Consider the following 18955-nt stretch of genomic DNA (forward strand, 5'->3'; position numbering starts at 1 on the left):
CGACTGCTAGGGCTTTGCAAGGGTTAAAGAGTGCAAGAGAGAAAGCAAGTGAAAAGAAGCAAGCGTGCAAAGTAAATGTAAAATAGGCATAGAGGACAGTGACCCCTGCTGGTTGAAGGGAGGAAAAGCAAAAGCCTACAGCACCTGGTATTCCCAGGCGGTCTCCCATCCAAGTACTAACCAGGCCCGACCCTGCTTAGCTTCCGAGATCAGACGAGATCGGGCGTGTTCAGGGTGGTGTGGCCGTAGGCAGAGACAGGCCTCTCACTTGCTGCTCTTGTACTGCAGCCTGACGCCTGCTGCTTCTTCCACTGGGCTCAAGCTTGGCCCTTTTTTTTTTTCTTTTTTCTTCTTCTTCTTCTTCTCTTCTTTTACATGGCCTGGCTCTGTGCAGCACAGCAAAGCCACCCAGCACAGCCTACTTGCTTGCCTCACAGCCCCCTCTAGCTTCATGGCACCGTGGCCACAGCCTGCTACTGCTCAAGCCCGCCTTTTTGCAACATTCTACCAGCAGCCCCCACATCCCTTTTGGCCACAGCTGGCTAGCTGGCTGGCTGGCTGGCTGGCTGGCTAGCCCGCAGGCCGTCGGCAGCTCAGCCCCTCCAGCGGGCTAGTTACACCCGCTTCTTTGGCACACTTCACTTCTGCTGGCCCTCCCCACTAGCCCCTGCTCAAGGCCTGAGCCTTTCAGCTGCGGCCTCATATTAACTCTCACCTTTCCAGGTGGCAGGCTGCAGGGGGCCAACCAAGGCCTTGCAGCGGGAACACCCAGCTAGAGGCCGTGGTGACGGTGTGGGGGGTGGGTGGGCGTCTCAGAGGCCTTGGTGGGCCAGCCTCTTCCTGCTCGGGGATGCGTCAAGGCAACATATATTCGGGGACTGGCAGCTCCGCGCTGGAGGGGGGTGGACCTTGGAGGGAGGTAGAGGACAAAAAGTAATCAAACGGTCTACAGCACCCGCGCTTCCCAGGAGGTCTCCCTTCCAAGTACTGTCCGGGCCCGACCCTGCTTTGCTTCCGAGATCGGACGAGATCGGGCGTATTCAGGGTGGTATGGCCGGTAGACGCTACCTCATGCTTCCCTGCCTCCCCAAAAAGGCGGCCATTCTGACAACGTGCTGCCCCAAAGCACCGGCCTAGCACGGCCCTGGGCCAAGCCGCTCCCGTGCCTCGGGTACACCAGGGACACACAACAGGATGGGGGGTGGGGGAAGGGCTCCTCCTCTTTGGCCAGCGGCAAAACTTTGGCCTTTCTATACCTCCGCGCCGGCAAAGTGCAACTGCAAGGGCTGGCTGTAGCCCCTGTCATGACAGCTGTTGTTGAGCAATCAAACCCCCTCACCGTGGCAACTCTCCACCTGAGCGGCCAGCCGCCTTTCTCCATGGCCTAAAATCTGCTTTTGGGTGGAAGCTGTTTGGAAAGCACAACCAGCAGGCTCCAGCCACCTGGGATGGAGACAAAACAGGTGACATAGTTGCCAGCCATTGGCAGCTGCTTTTACCACCCACAGCTTCCCTGTACTGGGACGCGTGGCTTGCTAACAGGCTGGGCTGGGGCGGCTGGCGCCGCCGGCTGGCTGGATAACTGGCTGGCTGTGGAAATCGGACAGCCGCCTAGCGCCCATGGGGGCTTGGGGATTAAGCCCCCAGTTTACGCAACTTTTTGGCTTGAAAAACGGCACAAAACAAAGGTGGCGTCACAGGTTTTTGACACTTTTTGCCAGCAAAAAGCCGCAAGGAGCATTTCATGCCAAACCCCCCGCACAGCACTGAGACACAAATGTCGCATTCGCTCGCCTCCTGCCAGGCCGCGCAAAGCAGGATTTAGCAATTGACCCTTTTCAAAGGCAACGCTTGCCTCACTGTGTTTGTCACTCTGCAAGGCGGCTAAAACAGCCACAAAGTTTTCTGCAAATCTACCCCTTTTCCCCCGAAAAGCTGACAAATACAAGGGAAAAAAAGACAAAAGACAAAACTAAATGACCCCCTTAAAACAGTGCCAAAGATGCCTGTCTGATAATAAAAAGAATCCTTCTTTATTTATATAGCGCCTACACATTACGCAGCGCTGCACAAAGCTAGATGACAAATGCCCCCCCTTGCCTCCAGCCCTATGGGAGACGCTGGGGGTTGAAATTTGGGGCAGAAGTAAGAGGAATAAACAAGAACGCTGGTGGGCGCCTTGCTCTTGAGGTATCCCCGCAGTTGAAAAGTGACAGGGGGGGGCCAAGGCGACTGCTAGGGCTTTGCAAGGGTTAAAGAGTGCAAGAGAGAAAGCAAGTGAAAAGAAGCAAGCGTGCAAAGTAAATGTAAAATAGGCATAGAGGACAGTGACCCCTGCTGGTTGAAGGGAGGAAAAGCAAAAGCCTACAGCACCTGGTATTCCCAGGCGGTCTCCCATCCAAGTACTAACCAGGCCCAACCCTGCTTAGCTTCCGAGATCAGACGAGATCGGGCGTGTTCAGGGTGGTGTGGCCGTAGGCAGAGACAGGCCTCTCACTTGCTGCTCTTGTACTGCAGCCTGACGCCTACTGCTTCTTCCACTGGGCTCAAGCTTGGCCCTTTTTTTTTTTCTTTTTTCTTCTTCTTCTTCTTCTCTTCTTTTACATGGCCTGGCTCTGTGCAGCACAGCAAAGCCACCCAGCACAGCCTACTTGCTTGCCTCACAGCCCCCTCTAGCTTCATGGCACCGTGGCCACAGCCTGCTACTGCTCAAGCCCGCCTTTTTGCAACATTCTACCAGCAGCCCCCACATCCCTTTTGGCCACAGCTGGCTGGCTAGCTGGCTGGCTGGCTGGCTAGCCCGCAGGCCGTCGGCAGCTCAGCCCCTCCAGCGGGCTAGTTACACCCGCTTCTTTGGCACACTTCACTTCTGCTGGCCCTCCCCACTAGCCCCTGCTCAAGGCCTGAGCCTTTCAGCTGCGGCCTCATATTAACTCTCACCTTTCCAGGTGGCAGGCTGCAGGGGGCCAACCAAGGCCTTGCAGCGGGAACACCCAGCTAGAGGCCGTGGTGACGGTGTGGGGGGTGGGTGGGCGTCTCAGAGGCCTTGGTGGGCCAGCCTCTTCCTGCTCGGGGATGCGTCAAGGCAACATATATTCGGGGACTGGCAGCTCCGCGCTGGAGGGGGGTGGACCTTGGAGGGAGGTAGAGGACAAAAAGTAATCAAACGGTCTACAGCACCCATGCTTCCCAGGAGGTCTCCCATCCAAGTACTGTCCGGGCCCGACCCTGCTTTGCTTCCGAGATCGGACGAGATCGGGCGTATTCAGGGTGGTATGGCCGGTAGACGCTACCTCATGCTTCCCTGCCTCCCCAAAAAGGCGTCCATTCTGACAACGTGCTGCCCCAAAGCACCGGCCTAGCACGGCCCTGGGCCAAGCCGCTCCCGTGCCTCGGGTACACCAGGGACACACAACAGGATGGGGGGTGGGGGAAGGGCTCCTCCTCTTTGGCCAGCGGCAAAACTTTGGCCTTTCTATACCTCCGCGCCGGCAAAGTGCAACTGCAAGGGCTGGCTGTAGCCCCTGTCATGACAGCTGTTGTTGAGCAATCAAACCCCCTCACCGTGGCAACTCTCCACCTGAGCGGCCAGCCGCCTTTCTCCATGGCCTAAAACTGCTTTTGGGGGGAAGCTGTTTGGAAAGCACAACCAGCAGGCTCCAGCCACCTGGGATGGAGACAAAACAGGTGACATAGTTGCCAGCCATTGGCAGCTGCTTTTACCACCCACAGCTTCCCTGTACTGGGACGCGTGGCTTGCTAACAGGCTGGGCTGGGGCGGCTGGCGCCGCCGGCTGGCTGGATAACTGGCTGGCTGGATAACTGGCTGGCTGTGGAAATCGGACAGCCGTCTAGCGCCCATGGGGGCTTGGGGATTAAGCCCCCAGTTTACGCAACTTTTTGGCTTGAAAAACGGCGCAAAACAAAGGTGGCGTCACAGGTTTTTGACACTTTTTGCCAGCAAAAAGCCGCAAGGAGCATTTCATGCCAAACCCCCCGCACAGCACTGAGACACAAATGTCGCATTCGCTCGCCTCCTGCCAGGCCGCGCAAAGCAGGATTTAGCAATTGACCCTTTTCAAAGGCAACGCTTGCCTCACTGTGTTTGTCACTCTGCAAGGCGGCTAAAACAGCCACAAAGTTTTCTGCAAATCTACCCCTTTTCCCCCGAAAAGCTGACAAATACAAGGGAAAAAAAGACAAAAGACAAAACTAAATGACCCCCTTAAAACAGTGCCAAAGATGCCTGTCTGATAATAAAAAGAATCCTTCTTTATTTATATAGCGCCTACACATTACGCAGCGCTGCACAAAGCTAGATGACAAATGCCCCCCCTTGCCTCCAGCCCTATGGGAGACGCTGGGGGTTGAAATTTGGGGCAGAAGTAAGAGGAATAAACAAGAACGCTGGTGGGCGCCTTGCTCTTGAGGTATCCCCGCAGTTGAAAAGTGACAGGGGGGGGCCAAGGCGACTGCTAGGGCTTTGCAAGGGTTAAAGAGTGCAAGAGAGAAAGCAAGTGAAATGAAGCAAGCGTGCAAAGTAAATGTAAAATAGGCATAGAGGACAGTGACCCCTGCTGGTTGAAGGGAGGAAAAGCAAAAGCCTACAGCACCTGGTATTCCCAGGCGGTCTCCCATCCAAGTACTAACCAGGCCCGACCCTGCTTAGCTTCCGAGATCAGACGAGATCGGGCGTGTTCAGGGTGGTGTGGCCGTAGGCAGAGACAGGCCTCTCACTTGCTGCTCTTGTACTGCAGCCTGACGCCTACTGCTTCTTCCACTGGGCTCAAGCTTGGCCCTTTTTTTTTTTCTTTTTTCTTCTTCTTCTTCTTCTCTTCTTTTACATGGCCTGGCTCTGTGCAGCACAGCAAAGCCACCCAGCGCAGCCTACTTGCTTGCCTCACAGCCCCCTCTAGCTTCATGGCACCGTGGCCACAGCCTGCTACTGCTCAAGCCCGCCTTTTTGCAACATTCTACCAGCAGCCCCCACATCCCTTTTGGCCACAGCTGGCTAGCTGGCTGGCTGGCTGGCTAGCCCGCAGGCCGTCGGCAGCTCAGCCCCTCCAGCGGGCTAGTTACACCCGCTTCTTTGGCACACTTCACTTCTGCTGGCCCTCCCCACTAGCCCCTGCTCAAGGCCTGAGCCTTTCAGCTGCGGCCTCATATTAACTCTCACCTTTCCAGGTGGCAGGCTGCAGGGGGCCAACCAAGGCCTTGCAGCGGGAACACCCAGCTAGAGGCCTTGGTGGGCCAGCCTCTTCCTGCTCGGGGATGCGTCAAGGCAACATATATTCGGGGACTGGCAGCTCCGCGCTGGAGGGGGGTGGACCTTGGAGGGAGGTAGAGGACAAAAAGTAATCAAACGGTCTACAGCACCCGCGCTTCCCAGGAGGTCTCCCATCCAAGTACTGTCCGAGCCCGACCCTGCTTTGCTTCCGAGATCGGACGAGATCGGGCGTATTCAGGGTGGTATGGCCGGTAGACGCTACCTCATGCTTCCCTGCCTCCCCAAAAAGGCGGCCATTCTGACAACGTGCTGCCCCAAAGCACCGGCCTAGCACGGCCCTGGGCCAAGCCGCTCCCGTGCCTCGGGTACACCAGGGACACACAACAGGATGGGGGGTGGGGGAAGGGCTCCTCCTCTTTGGCCAGCGGCAAAACTTTGGCCTTTCTATACCTCCGCGCCGGCAAAGTGCAACTGCAAGGGCTGGCTGTAGCCCCTGTCATGACAGCTGTTGTTGAGCAATCAAACCCCCTCACCGTGGCAACTCTCCACCTGAGCGGCCAGCCGCCTTTCTCCATGGCCTAAAACTGCTTTTGGGGGGAAGCTGTTTGGAAAGCACAACCAGCAGGCTCCAGCCACCTGGGATGGAGACAAAACAGGTGACATAGTTGCCAGCCATTGGCAGCTGCTTTTACCACCCACAGCTTCCCTGTACTGGGACGCGTGGCTTGCTAACAGGCTGGGCTGGGGCGGCTGGCGCCGCCGGCTGGCTGGATAACTGGCTGGCTGGATAACTGGCTGGCTGTGGAAATCGGACAGCCGCCTAGCGCCCATGGGGGCTTGGGGATTAAGCCCCCAGTTTACGCAACTTTTTGGCTTGAAAAACGGCGCAAAACAAAGGTGGCGTCACAGGTTTTTGACACTTTTTGCCAGCAAAAAGCCGCAAGGAGCATTTCATGCCAAACCCCCCGCACAGCACTGAGACACAAATGTCGCATTCGCTCGCCTCCTGCCAGGCCGCGCAAAGCAGGATTTAGCAATTGACCCTTTTCAAAGGCAACGCTTGCCTCACTGTGTTTGTCACTCTGCAAGGCGGCTAAAACAGCCACAAAGTTTTCTGCAAATCTACCCCTTTTCCCCCGAAAAGCTGACAAATACAAGGGAAAAAAAGACAAAAGACAAAACTAAATGACCCCCTTAAAACAGTGCCAAAGATGCCTGTCTGATAATAAAAAGAATCCTTCTTTATTTATATAGCGCCTACACATTACGCAGCGCTGCACAAAGCTAGATGACAAATGCCCCCCCTTGCCTCCAGCCCTATGGGAGACGCTGGGGGTTGAAATTTGGGGCAGAAGTAAGAGGAATAAACAAGAACGCTGGTAGGCGCCTTGCTCTTGAGGTATCCCCGCAGTTGAAAAGTGACAGGGGGGGGCCAAGGCGACTGCTAGGGCTTTGCAAGGGTTAAAGAGTGCAAGAGAGAAAGCAAGTGAAAAGAAGCAAGCGTGCAAAGTAAATGTAAAATAGGCATAGAGGACAGTGACCCCTGCTGGTTGAAGGGAGGAAAAGCAAAAGCCTACAGCACCTGGTATTCCCAGGCGGTCTCCCATCCAAGTACTAACCAGGCCCGACCCTGCTTAGCTTCCGAGATCAGACGAGATCGGGCGTGTTCAGGGTGGTGTGGCCGTAGGCAGAGACAGGCCTCTCACTTGCTGCTCTTGTACTGCAGCCTGACGCCTACTGCTTCTTCCACTGGGCTCAAGCTTGGCCCTTTTTTTTTTTCTTTTTTCTTCTTCTTCTTCTTCTCTTCTTTTACATGGCCTGGCTCTGTGCAGCACAGCAAAGCCACCCAGCACAGCCTACTTGCTTGCCTCACAGCCCCCTCTAGCTTCATGGCACCGTGGCCACAGCCTGCTACTGCTCAAGCCCGCCTTTTTGCAACATTCTACCAGCAGCCCCCACATCCCTTTTGGCCACAGCTGGCTAGCTGGCTGGCTGGCTGGCTAGCCCGCAGGCCGTCGGCAGCTCAGCCCCTCCAGCGGGCTAGTTACACCCGCTTCTTTGGCACACTTCACTTCTGCTGGCCCTCCCCACTAGCCCCTGCTCAAGGCCTGAGCCTTTCAGCTGCGGCCTCATATTAACTCTCACCTTTCCAGGTGGCAGGCTGCAGGGGGCCAACCAAGGCCTTGCAGCGGGAACACCCAGCTAGAGGCCGTGGTGACGGTGTGGGGGGTGGGTGGGCGTCTCAGAGGCCTTGGTGGGCCAGCCTCTTCCTGCTCGGGGATGCGTCAAGGCAACATATATTCGGGGACTGGCAGCTCCGCGCTGGAGGGGGGTGGACCTTGGAGGGAGGTAGAGGACAAAAAGTAATCAAACGGTCTACAGCACCCGCGCTTCCCAGGAGGTCTCCCATCCAAGTACTGTCCGAGCCCGACCCTGCTTTGCTTCCGAGATCGGACGAGATCGGGCGTATTCAGGGTGGTATGGCCGGTAGACGCTACCTCATGCTTCCCTGCCTCCCCAAAAAGGCGGCCATTCTGACAACGTGCTGCCCCAAAGCACCGGCCTAGCACGGCCCTGGGCCAAGCCGCTCCCGTGCCTCGGGTACACCAGGGACACACAACAGGATGGGGGGTGGGGGAAGGGCTCCTCCTCTTTGGCCAGCGGCAAAACTTTGGCCTTTCTATACCTCCGCGCCGGCAAAGTGCAACTGCAAGGGCTGGCTGTAGCCCCTGTCATGACAGCTGTTGTTGAGCAATCAAACCCCCTCACCGTGGCAACTCTCCACCTGAGCGGCCAGCCGCCTTTCTCCATGGCCTAAAACTGCTTTTGGGGGGAAGCTGTTTGGAAAGCACAACCAGCAGGCTCCAGCCACCTGGGATGGAGACAAAACAGGTGACATAGTTGCCAGCCATTGGCAGCTGCTTTTACCACCCACAGCTTCCCTGTACTGGGACGCGTGGCTTGCTAACAGGCTGGGCTGGGGCGGCTGGCGCCGCCGGCTGGCTGGATAACTGGCTGGCTGGATAACTGGCTGGCTGTGGAAATCGGACAGCCGTCTAGCGCCCATGGGGGCTTGGGGATTAAGCCCCCAGTTTACGCAACTTTTTGGCTTGAAAAACGGCGCAAAACAAAGGTGGCGTCACAGGTTTTTGACACTTTTTGCCAGCAAAAAGCCGCAAGGAGCATTTCATGCCAAACCCCCCGCACAGCACTGAGACACAAATGTCGCATTCGCTCGCCTCCTGCCAGGCCGCGCAAAGCAGGATTTAGCAATTGACCCTTTTCAAAGGCAACGCTTGCCTCACTGTGTTTGTCACTCTGCAAGGCGGCTAAAACAGCCACAAAGTTTTCTGCAAATCTACCCCTTTTCCCCCGAAAAGCTGACAAATACAAGGGAAAAAAAGACAAAAGACAAAACTAAATGACCCCCTTAAAACAGTGCCAAAGATGCCTGTCTGATAATAAAAAGAATCCTTCTTTATTTATATAGCGCCTACACATTACGCAGCGCTGCACAAAGCTAGATGACAAATGCCCCCCCTTGCCTCCAGCCCTATGGGAGACGCTGGGGGTTGAAATTTGGGGCAGAAGTAAGAGGAATAAACAAGAACGCTGGTGGGCGCCTTGCTCTTGAGGTATCCCCGCAGTTGAAAAGTGACAGGGGGGGGCCAAGGCGACTGCTAGGGCTTTGCAAGGGTTAAAGAGTGCAAGAGAGAAAGCAAGTGAAAAGAAGCAAGCGTGCAAAGTAAATGTAAAATAGGCATAGAGGACAGTGACCCCTGCTGGTTGAAGGGAGGAAAAGCAAAAGCCTACAGCACCTGGTATTCCCAGGCGGTCTCCCATCCAAGTACTAACCAGGCCCGACCCTGCTTAGCTTCCGAGATCAGACGAGATCGGGCGTGTTCAGGGTGGTGTGGCCGTAGGCAGAGACAGGCCTCTCACTTGCTGCTCTTGTACTGCAGCCTGACGCCTGCTGCTTCTTCCACTGGGCTCAAGCTTGGCCCTTTTTTTTTTTCTTTTTTCTTCTTCTTCTTCTTCTCTTCTTTTACATGGCCTGGCTCTGTGCAGCACAGCAAAGCCACCCAGCACAGCCTACTTGCTTGCCTCACAGCCCCCTCTAGCTTCATGGCACCGTGGCCACAGCCTGCTACTGCTCAAGCCCGCCTTTTTGCAACATTCTACCAGCAGCCCCCACATCCCTTTTGGCCACAGCTGGCTAGCTGGCTGGCTGGCTGGCTAGCCCGCAGGCCGTCGGCAGCTCAGCCCCTCCAGCGGGCTAGTTACACCCGCTTCTTTGGCACACTTCACTTCTGCTGGCCCTCCCCACTAGCCCCTGCTCAAGGCCTGAGCCTTTCAGCTGCGGCCTCATATTAACTCTCACCTTTCCAGGTGGCAGGCTGCAGGGGGCCAACCAAGGCCTTGCAGCGGGAACACCCAGCTAGAGGCCGTGGTGACGGTGTGGGGGGTGGGTGGGCGTCTCAGAGGCCTTGGTGGGCCAGCCTCTTCCTGCTCGGGGATGCGTCAAGGCAACATATATTCGGGGACTGGCAGCTCCGCGCTGGAGGGGGGTGGACCTTGGAGGGAGGTAGAGGACAAAAAGTAATCAAACGGTCTACAGCACCCGCGCTTCCCAGGAGGTCTCCCATCCAAGTACTGTCCGAGCCCGACCCTGCTTTGCTTCCGAGATCGGACGAGATCGGGCGTATTCAGGGTGGTATGGCCGGTAGACGCTACCTCATGCTTCCCTGCCTCCCCAAAAAGGCGTCCATTCTGACAACATGCTGCCCCAAAGCACCGGCCTAGCACGGCCCTGGGCCAAGCCGCTCCCGTGCCTCGGGTACACCAGGGACACACAACAGGATGGGGGGTGGGGGAAGGGCTCCTCCTCTTTGGCCAGCGGCAAAACTTTGGCCTTTCTATACCTCCGCGCCGGCAAAGTGCAACTGCAAGGGCTGGCTGTAGCCCCTGTCATGACAGCTGTTGTTGAGCAATCAAACCCCCTCACCGTGGCAACTCTCCACCTGAGCGGCCAGCCGCCTTTCTCCATGGCCTAAAATCTGCTTTTGGGTGGAAGCTGTTTGGAAAGCACAACCAGCAGGCTCCAGCCACCTGGGATGGAGACAAAACAGGTGACATAGTTGCCAGCCATTGGCAGCTGCTTTTACCACCCACAGCTTCCCTGTACTGGGACGCGTGGCTTGCTAACAGGCTGGGCTGGGGCGGCTGGCGCCGCCGGCTGGCTGGATAACTGGCTGGCTGGATAACTGGCTGGCTGTGGAAATCGGACAGCCGCCTAGCGCCCATGGGGGCTTGGGGATTAAGCCCCCAGTTTACGCAACTTTTTGGCTTGAAAAACGGCGCAAAACAAAGGTGGCGTCACAGGTTTTTGACACTTTTTGCCAGCAAAAAGCCGCAAGGAGCATTTCATGCCAAACCCCCCGCACAGCACTGAGACACAAATGTCGCATTCGCTCGCCTCCTGCCAGGCCGCGCAAAGCAGGATTTAGCAATTGACCCTTTTCAAAGGCAACGCTTGCCTCACTGTGTTTGTCACTCTGCAAGGCGGCTAAAACAGCCACAAAGTTTTCTGCAAATCTACCCCTTTTCCCCCGAAAAGCTGACAAATACAAGGGAAAAAAAGACAAAAGACAAAACTAAATGACCCCCTTAAAACAGTGCCAAAGATGCCTGTCTGATAATAAAAAGAATCCTTCTTTATTTATATAGCGCCTACACATTACGCAGCGCTGCACAAAGCTAGATGACAAATGCCCCCCCTTGCCTCCAGCCCTATGGGAGACGCTGGGGGTTGAAATTTGGGGCAGAAGTAAGAGGAATAAACAAGAACGCTGGTGGGCGCCTTGCTCTTGAGGTATCCCCGCAGTTGAAAAGTGACAGGGGGGGGGCCAAGGCGACTGCTAGGGCTTTGCAAGGGTTAAAGAGTGCAAGAGAGAAAGCAAGTGAAAAGAAGCAAGCGTGCAAAGTAAATGTAAAATAGGCATAGAGGACAGTGACCCCTGCTGGTTGAAGGGAGGAAAAGCAAAAGCCTACAGCACCTGGTATTCCCAGGCGGTCTCCCATCCAAGTACTAACCAGGCCCGACCCTGCTTAGCTTCCGAGATCAGACGAGATCGGGCGTGTTCAGGGTGGTGTGGCCGTAGGCAGAGACAGGCCTCTCACTTGCTGCTCTTGTACTGCAGCCTGACGCCTGCTGCTTCTTCCACTGGGCTCAAGCTTGGCCCTTTTTTTTTTTCTTTTTTCTTCTTCTTCTTCTTCTCTTCTTTTACATGGCCTGGCTCTGTGCAGCACAGCAAAGCCACCCAGCACAGCCTACTTGCTTGCCTCACAGCCCCCTCTAGCTTCATGGCACCGTGGCCACAGCCTGCTACTGCTCAAGCCCGCCTTTTTGCAACATTCTACCAGCAGCCCCCACATCCCTTTTGGCCACAGCTGGCTAGCTGGCTGGCTGGCTGGCTAGCCCGCAGGCCGTCGGCAGCTCAGCCCCTCCAGCGGGCTAGTTACACCCGCTTCTTTGGCACACTTCACTTCTGCTGGCCCTCCCCACTAGCCCCTGCTCAAGGCCTGAGCCTTTCAGCTGCGGCCTCATATTAACTCTCACCTTTCCAGGTGGCAGGCTGCAGGGGGCCAACCAAGGCCTTGCAGCGGGAACACCCAGCTAGAGGCCGTGGTGACGGTGTGGGGGGTGGGTGGGCGTCTCAGAGGCCTTGGTGGGCCAGCCTCTTCCTGCTCGGGGATGCGTCAAGGCAACATATATTCGGGGACTGGCAGCTCCGCGCTGGAGGGGGGTGGACCTTGGAGGGAGGTAGAGGACAAAAAGTAATCAAACGGTCTACAGCACCCGCGCTTCCCAGGAGGTCTCCCATCCAAGTACTGTCCGAGCCCGACCCTGCTTTGCTTCCGAGATCGGGCGTATTCAGGGTGGTATGGCCGGTAGACGCTACCTCATGCTTCCCTGCCTCCCCAAAAAGGCGTCCATTCTGACAACGTGCTGCCCCAAAGCACCGGCCTAGCACGGCCCTGGGCCAAGCCGCTCCCGTGCCTCGGGTACACCAGGGACACACAACAGGATGGGGGGTGGGGGAAGGGCTCCTCCTCTTTGGCCAGCGGCAAAACTTTGGCCTTTCTATACCTCCGCGCCGGCAAAGTGCAACTGCAAGGGCTGGCTGTAGCCCCTGTCATGACAGCTGTTGTTGAGCAATCAAACCCCCTCACCGTGGCAACTCTCCACCTGAGCGGCCAGCCGCCTTTCTCCATGGCCTAAAATCTGCTTTTGGGTGGAAGCTGTTTGGAAAGCACAACCAGCAGGCTCCAGCCACCTGGGATGGAGACAAAACAGGTGACATAGTTGCCAGCCATTGGCAGCTGCTTTTACCACCCACAGCTTCCCTGTACTGGGACGCGTGGCTTGCTAACAGGCTGGGCTGGGGCGGCTGGCGCCGCCGGCTGGCTGGATAACTGGCTGGCTGTGGAAATCGGACAGCCGCCTAGCGCCCATGGGGGCTTGGGGATTAAGCCCCCAGTTTACGCAACTTTTTGGCTTGAAAAACGGCGCAAAACAAAGGTGGCGTCACAGGTTTTTGACACTTTTTGCCAGCAAAAAGCCGCAAGGAGCATTTCATGCCAAACCCCCCGCACAGCACTGAGACACAAATGTCGCATTCGCTCGCCTCCTGCCAGGCCGCGCAAAGCAGGATTTAGCAATTGACCCTTTTCAAAGGCAACGCTTGCCTCACTGTGTTTGTCACTCTGCAAGGCGGCTAAAACAGCCACAAAGTTTTCTGCAAATCTACCCCTTTTCCCCCGAAAAGCTGACAAATACAAGGGAAAAAAAGACAAAAGACAAAACTAAATGACCCCCTTAAAACAGTGCCAAAGATGCCTGTCTGATAATAAAAAGAATCCTTCTTTATTTATATAGCGCCTACACATTACGCAGCGCTGCACAAAGCTAGATGACAAATGCCCCCCCTTGCCTCCAGCCCTATGGGAGACGCTGGGGGTTGAAATTTGGGGCAGAAGTAAGAGGAATAAACAAGAACGCTGGTGGGCGCCTTGCTCTTGAGGTATCCCCGCAGTTGAAAAGTGACAGGGGGGGGCCAAGGCGACTGCTAGGGCTTTGCAAGGGTTAAAGAGTGCAAGAGAGAAAGCAAGTGAAAAGAAGCAAGCGTGCAAAGTAAATGTAAAATAGGCATAGAGGACAGTGACCCCTGCTGGTTGAAGGGAGGAAAAGCAAAAGCCTACAGCACCTGGTATTCCCAGGCGGTCTCCCATCCAAGTACTAACCAGGCCCGACCCTGCTTAGCTTCCGAGATCAGACGAGATCGGGCGTGTTCAGGGTGGTGTGGCCGTAGGCAGAGACAGGCCTCTCACTTGCTGCTCTTGTACTGCAGCCTGACGCCTACTGCTTCTTCCACTGGGCTCAAGCTTGGCCCTTTTTTTTTTTCTTTTTTCTTCTTCTTCTTCTTCTCTTCTTTTACATGGCCTGGCTCTGTGCAGCACAGCAAAGCCACCCAGCACAGCCTACTTGCTTGCCTCACAGCCCCCTCTAGCTTCATGGCACCGTGGCCACAGCCTGCTACTGCTCAAGCCCGCCTTTTTGCAACATTCTACCAGCAGCCCCCACATCCCTTTTGGCCACAGCTGGCTAGCTGGCTGGCTGGCTGGCTAGCCCGCAGGCCGTCGGCAGCTCAGCCCCTCCAGCGGGCTAGTTACACCCGCTTCTTTGGCACACTTCACTTCTGCTGGCCCTCCCCACTAGCCCCTGCTCAAGGCCTGAGCCTTTCAGCTGCGGCCTCATATTAACTCTCACCTTTCCAGGTGGCAGGCTGCAGGGGGCCAACCAAGGCCTTGCAGCGGGAACACCCAGCTAGAGGCCTTGGTGGGCCAGCCTCTTCCTGCTCGGGGATGCGTCAAGGCAACATATATTCGGGGACTGGCAGCTCCGCGCTGGAGGGGGGTGGACCTTGGAGGGAGGTAGAGGACAAAAAGTAATCAAACGGTCTACAGCACCCGCGCTTCCCAGGAGGTCTCCCATCCAAGTACTGTCCGAGCCCGACCCTGCTTTGCTTCCGAGATCGGACGAGATCGGGCGTATTCAGGGTGGTATGGCCGGTAGACGCTACCTCATGCTTCCCTGCCTCCCCAAAAAGGCGGCCATTCTGACAACGTGCTGCCCCAAAGCACCGGCCTAGCACGGCCCTGGGCCAAGCCGCTCCCGAGCCTCGGGTACACCAGGGACACACAACAGGATGGGGGGTGGGGGAAGGGCTCCTCCTCTTTGGCCAGCGGCAAAACTTTGGCCTTTCTATACCTCCGCGCCGGCAAAGTGCAACTGCAAGGGCTGGCTGTAGCCCCTGTCATGACAGCTGTTGTTGAGCAATCAAACCCCCTCACCGTGGCAACTCTCCACCTGAGCGGCCAGCCGCCTTTCTCCATGGCCTAAAACTGCTTTTGGGGGGAAGCTGTTTGGAAAGCACAACCAGCAGGCTCCAGCCACCTGGGATGGAGACAAAACAGGTGACATAGTTGCCAGCCATTGGCAGCTGCTTTTACCACCCACAGCTTCCCTGTACTGGGACGCGTGGCTTGCTAACAGGCTGGGCTGGGGCGGCTGGCGCCGCCGGCTGGCTGGATAACTGGCTGGCTGGATAACTGGCTGGCTGTGGAAATCGGACAGCCGCCTAGCGCCCATGGGGGCTTGGGGATTAAGCCCCCAGTTTACGCAACTTTTTGGCTTGAAAAACGGCGCAAAACAAAGGTGGCGTCACAGGTTTTTGACACTTTTTGCCAGCAAAAAGCCGCAAGGAGCATTTCATGCCAAACCCCCCGCACAGCACTGAGACACAAATGTCGCATTCGCTCGCCTCCTGCCAGGCCGCGCAAAGCAGGATTTAGCAATTGACCCTTTTCAAAGGCAACGCTTGCCTCACTGTGTTTGTCACTCTGCAAGGCGGCTAAAACAGCCACAAAGTTTTCTGCAAATCTACCCCTTTTCCCCCGAAAAGCTGACAAATACAAGGGAAAAAAAGACAAAAGACAAAACTAAATGACCCCCTTAAAACAGTGCCAAAGATGCCTGTCTGATAATAAAAAGAATCCTTCTTTATTTATATAGCGCCTACACATTACGCAGCGCTGCACAAAGCTAGATGACAAATGCCCCCCCTTGCCTCCAGCCCTATGGGAGACGCTGGGGGTTGAAATTTGGGGCAGAAGTAAGAGGAATAAACAAGAACGCTGGTGGGCGCCTTGCTCTTGAGGTATCCCCGCAGTTGAAAAGTGACAGGGGGGGGCCAAGGCGACTGCTAGGGCTTTGCAAGGGTTAAAGAGTGCAAGAGAGAAAGCAAGTGAAAAGAAGCAAGCGTGCAAAGTAAATGTAAAATAGGCATAGAGGACAGTGACCCCTGCTGGTTGAAGGGAGGAAAAGCAAAAGCCTACAGCACCTGGTATTCCCAGGCGGTCTCCCATCCAAGTACTAACCAGGCCCGACCCTGCTTAGCTTCCGAGATCAGACGAGATCGGGCGTGTTCAGGGTGGTGTGGCCGTAGGCAGAGACAGGCCTCTCACTTGCTGCTCTTGTACTGCAGCCTGACGCCTGCTGCTTCTTCCACTGGGCTCAAGCTTGGCCCTTTTTTTTTTTCTTTTTTCTTCTTCTTCTTCTTCTCTTCTTTTACATGGCCTGGCTCTGTGCAGCACAGCAAAGCCACCCAGCACAGCCTACTTGCTTGCCTCACAGCCCCCTCTAGCTTCATGGCACCGTGGCCACAGCCTGCTACTGCTCAAGCCCGCCTTTTTGCAACATTCTACCAGCAGCCCCCACATCCCTTTTGGCCACAGCTGGCTAGCTGGCTGGCTGGCTGGCTGGCTGGCTAGCCCGCAGGCCGTCGGCAGCTCAGCCCCTCCAGCGGGCTAGTTACACCCGCTTCTTTGGCACACTTCACTTCTGCTGGCCCTCCCCACTAGCCCCTGCTCAAGGCCTGAGCCTTTCAGCTGCGGCCTCATATTAACTCTCACCTTTCCAGGTGGCAGGCTGCAGGGGGCCAACCAAGGCCTTGCAGCGGGAACACCCAGCTAGAGGCCGTGGTGACGGTGTGGGGGGTGGGTGGGCGTCTCAGAGGCCTTGGTGGGCCAGCCTCTTCCTGCTCGGGGATGCGTCAAGGCAACATATATTCGGGGACTGGCAGCTCCGCGCTGGAGGGGGGTGGACCTTGGAGGGAGGTAGAGGACAAAAAGTAATCAAACGGTCTACAGCACCCGCGCTTCCCAGGAGGTCTCCCATCCAAGTACTGTCCGAGCCCGACCCTGCTTTGCTTCCGAGATCGGACGAGATCGGGCGTATTCAGGGTGGTATGGCCGGTAGACGCTACCTCATGCTTCCCTGCCTCCCCAAAAAGGCGGCCATTCTGACAACGTGCTGCCCCAAAGCACCGGCCTAGCACGGCCCTGGGCCAAGCCGCTCCCGTGCCTCGGGTACACCAGGGACACACAACAGGATGGGGGGTGGGGGAAGGGCTCCTCCTCTTTGGCCAGCGGCAAAACTTTGGCCTTTCTATACCTCCGCGCCGGCAAAGTGCAACTGCAAGGGCTGGCTGTAGCCCCTGTCATGACAGCTGTTGTTGAGCAATCAAACCCCCTCACCGTGGCAACTCTCCACCTGAGCGGCCAGCCGCCTTTCTCCATGGCCTAAAACTGCTTTTGGGGGGAAGCTGTTTGGAAAGCACAACCAGCAGGCTCCAGCCACCTGGGATGGAGACAAAACAGGTGACATAGTTGCCAGCCATTGGCAGCTGCTTTTACCACCCACAGCTTCCCTGTACTGGGACGCGTGGCTTGCTAACAGGCTGGGCTGGGGCGGCTGGCGCCGCCGGCTGGCTGGATAACTGGCTGGCTGGATAACTGGCTGGCTGTGGAAATCGGACAGCCGTCTAGCGCCCATGGGGGCTTGGGGATTAAGCCCCCAGTTTACGCAACTTTTTGGCTTGAAAAACGGCGCAAAACAAAGGTGGCGTCACAGGTTTTTGACACTTTTTGCCAGCAAAAAGCCGCAAGGAGCATTTCATGCCAAACCCCCCGCACAGCACTGAGACACAAATGTCGCATTCGCTCGCCTCCTGCCAGGCCGCGCAAAGCAGGATTTAGCAATTGACCCTTTTCAAAGGCAACGCTTGCCTCACTGTGTTTGTCACTCTGCAAGGCGGCTAAAACAGCCACAAAGTTTTCTGCAAATCTACCCCTTTTCCCCCGAAAAGCTGACAAATACAAGGGAAAAAAAGACAAAAGACAAAACTAAATGACCCCCTTAAAACAGTGCCAAAGATGCCTGTCTGATAATAAAAAGAATCCTTCTTTATTTATATAGCGCCTACACATTACGCAGCGCTGCACAAAGCTAGATGACAAATGCCCCCCCTTGCCTCCAGCCCTATGGGAGACGCTGGGGGTTGAAATTTGGGGCAGAAGTAAGAGGAATAAACAAGAACGCTGGTGGGCGCCTTGCTCTTGAGGTATCCCCGCAGTTGAAAAGTGACAGGGGGGGGCCAAGGCGACTGCTAGGGCTTTGCAAGGGTTAAAGAGTGCAAGAGAGAAAGCAAGTGAAAAGAAGCAAGCGTGCAAAGTAAATGTAAAATAGGCATAGAGGACAGTGACCCCTGCTGGTTGAAGGGAGGAAAAGCAAAAGCCTACAGCACCTGGTATTCCCAGGCGGTCTCCCATCCAAGTACTAACCAGGCCCGACCCTGCTTAGCTTCCGAGATCAGACGAGATCGGGCGTGTTCAGGGTGGTGTGGCCGTAGGCAGAGACAGGCCTCTCACTTGCTGCTCTTGTACTGCAGCCTGACGCCTACTGCTTCTTCCACTGGGCTCAAGCTTGGCCCTTTTTTTTTTTCTTTTTTCTTCTTCTTCTTCTTCTCTTCTTTTACATGGCCTGGCTCTGTGCAGCACAGCAAAGCCACCCAGCACAGCCTACTTGCTTGCCTCACAGCCCCCTCTAGCTTCATGGCACCGTGGCCACAGCCTGCTACTGCTCAAGCCCGCCTTTTTGCAACATTCTACCAGCAGCCCCCACATCCCTTTTGGCCACAGCTGGCTAGCTGGCTGGCTGGCTGGCTAGCCCGCAGGCCGTCGGCAGCTCAGCCCCTCCAGCGGGCTAGTTACACCCGCTTCTTTGGCACACTTCACTTCTGCTGGCCCTCCCCACTAGCCCCTGCTCAAGGCCTGAGCCTTTCAGCTGCGGCCTCATATTAACTCTCACCTTTCCAGGTGGCAGGCTGCAGGGGGCCAACCAAGGCCTTGCAGCGGGAACACCCAGCTAGAGGCCTTGGTGGGCCAGCCTCTTCCTGCTCGGGGATGCGTCAAGGCAACATATATTCGGGGACTGGCAGCTCCGCGCTGGAGGGGGGTGGACCTTGGAGGGAGGTAGAGGACAAAAAGTAATCAAACGGTCTACAGCACCCGCGCTTCCCAGGAGGTCTCCCATCCAAGTACTGTCCGAGCCCGACCCTGCTTTGCTTCCGAGATCGGACGAGATCGGGCGTATTCAGGGTGGTATGGCCGGTAGACGCTACCTCATGCTTCCCTGCCTCCCCAAAAAGGCGGCCATTCTGACAACGTGCTGCCCCAAAGCACCGGCCTAGCACGGCCCTGGGCCAAGCCGCTCCCGTGCCTCGGGTACACCAGGGACACACAACAGGATGGGGGGTGGGGGAAGGG

At 56.4% G+C, this 18955-nt stretch overlaps 17 non-coding genes and 1 pseudogene across 17 annotated transcripts; all 18 read right to left on the bottom strand.

Moving 5' to 3' along the window:
* Positions 1-132: 132 nt before the first annotated feature.
* LOC140134490 (5S ribosomal RNA) lies at positions 133-251 on the bottom strand. Its single transcript, XR_011856316.1, has one exon. It is a non-coding gene; the product is annotated as a 5S ribosomal RNA (ribosomal RNA).
* Positions 252-943: 692 nt separating this feature from the next.
* On the bottom strand, positions 944-1063 carry LOC140134429 (5S ribosomal RNA). The gene has a single exon (XR_011856289.1). It is a non-coding gene; the product is annotated as a 5S ribosomal RNA (ribosomal RNA).
* A 1298-nt stretch (positions 1064-2361) lies between these two features.
* On the bottom strand, positions 2362-2480 carry LOC140134432 (5S ribosomal RNA). The gene has a single exon (XR_011856292.1). It is a non-coding gene; the product is annotated as a 5S ribosomal RNA (ribosomal RNA).
* Positions 2481-3168: 688 nt separating this feature from the next.
* On the bottom strand, positions 3169-3288 carry LOC140134374 (5S ribosomal RNA). The gene has a single exon (XR_011856236.1). It is a non-coding gene; the product is annotated as a 5S ribosomal RNA (ribosomal RNA).
* Positions 3289-4601: 1313 nt separating this feature from the next.
* LOC140134500 (5S ribosomal RNA) lies at positions 4602-4720 on the bottom strand. Its single transcript, XR_011856326.1, has one exon. It is a non-coding gene; the product is annotated as a 5S ribosomal RNA (ribosomal RNA).
* A 644-nt stretch (positions 4721-5364) lies between these two features.
* LOC140134399 (5S ribosomal RNA) lies at positions 5365-5484 on the bottom strand. Its single transcript, XR_011856260.1, has one exon. It is a non-coding gene; the product is annotated as a 5S ribosomal RNA (ribosomal RNA).
* A 1313-nt stretch (positions 5485-6797) lies between these two features.
* LOC140134501 (5S ribosomal RNA) lies at positions 6798-6916 on the bottom strand. The gene has a single exon (XR_011856327.1). It is a non-coding gene; the product is annotated as a 5S ribosomal RNA (ribosomal RNA).
* Positions 6917-7600: 684 nt separating this feature from the next.
* LOC140134400 (5S ribosomal RNA) lies at positions 7601-7720 on the bottom strand. The gene has a single exon (XR_011856261.1). It is a non-coding gene; the product is annotated as a 5S ribosomal RNA (ribosomal RNA).
* Positions 7721-9033: 1313 nt separating this feature from the next.
* LOC140134502 (5S ribosomal RNA) lies at positions 9034-9152 on the bottom strand. The gene has a single exon (XR_011856328.1). It is a non-coding gene; the product is annotated as a 5S ribosomal RNA (ribosomal RNA).
* Positions 9153-9836: 684 nt separating this feature from the next.
* Positions 9837-9956, bottom strand: LOC140134401 (5S ribosomal RNA). The gene has a single exon (XR_011856262.1). It is a non-coding gene; the product is annotated as a 5S ribosomal RNA (ribosomal RNA).
* A 1315-nt stretch (positions 9957-11271) lies between these two features.
* Positions 11272-11390, bottom strand: LOC140134503 (5S ribosomal RNA). Its single transcript, XR_011856329.1, has one exon. It is a non-coding gene; the product is annotated as a 5S ribosomal RNA (ribosomal RNA).
* Positions 11391-12074: 684 nt separating this feature from the next.
* On the bottom strand, positions 12075-12184 carry LOC140134465 (5S ribosomal RNA; annotated as a pseudogene).
* Positions 12185-13482: 1298 nt separating this feature from the next.
* Positions 13483-13601, bottom strand: LOC140134505 (5S ribosomal RNA). Its single transcript, XR_011856331.1, has one exon. It is a non-coding gene; the product is annotated as a 5S ribosomal RNA (ribosomal RNA).
* A 644-nt stretch (positions 13602-14245) lies between these two features.
* LOC140134402 (5S ribosomal RNA) lies at positions 14246-14365 on the bottom strand. Its single transcript, XR_011856263.1, has one exon. It is a non-coding gene; the product is annotated as a 5S ribosomal RNA (ribosomal RNA).
* Positions 14366-15678: 1313 nt separating this feature from the next.
* LOC140134506 (5S ribosomal RNA) lies at positions 15679-15797 on the bottom strand. The gene has a single exon (XR_011856332.1). It is a non-coding gene; the product is annotated as a 5S ribosomal RNA (ribosomal RNA).
* Positions 15798-16489: 692 nt separating this feature from the next.
* LOC140134404 (5S ribosomal RNA) lies at positions 16490-16609 on the bottom strand. Its single transcript, XR_011856265.1, has one exon. It is a non-coding gene; the product is annotated as a 5S ribosomal RNA (ribosomal RNA).
* A 1313-nt stretch (positions 16610-17922) lies between these two features.
* Positions 17923-18041, bottom strand: LOC140134507 (5S ribosomal RNA). Its single transcript, XR_011856333.1, has one exon. It is a non-coding gene; the product is annotated as a 5S ribosomal RNA (ribosomal RNA).
* Positions 18042-18685: 644 nt separating this feature from the next.
* On the bottom strand, positions 18686-18805 carry LOC140134405 (5S ribosomal RNA). The gene has a single exon (XR_011856266.1). It is a non-coding gene; the product is annotated as a 5S ribosomal RNA (ribosomal RNA).
* Positions 18806-18955: the final 150 nt, after the last annotated feature.

This window comes from Engystomops pustulosus, chromosome 5 (genome assembly GCF_040894005.1).
Source record: "Engystomops pustulosus chromosome 5, aEngPut4.maternal, whole genome shotgun sequence".
NCBI lineage: Eukaryota > Metazoa > Chordata > Amphibia > Anura > Leptodactylidae > Engystomops > Engystomops pustulosus.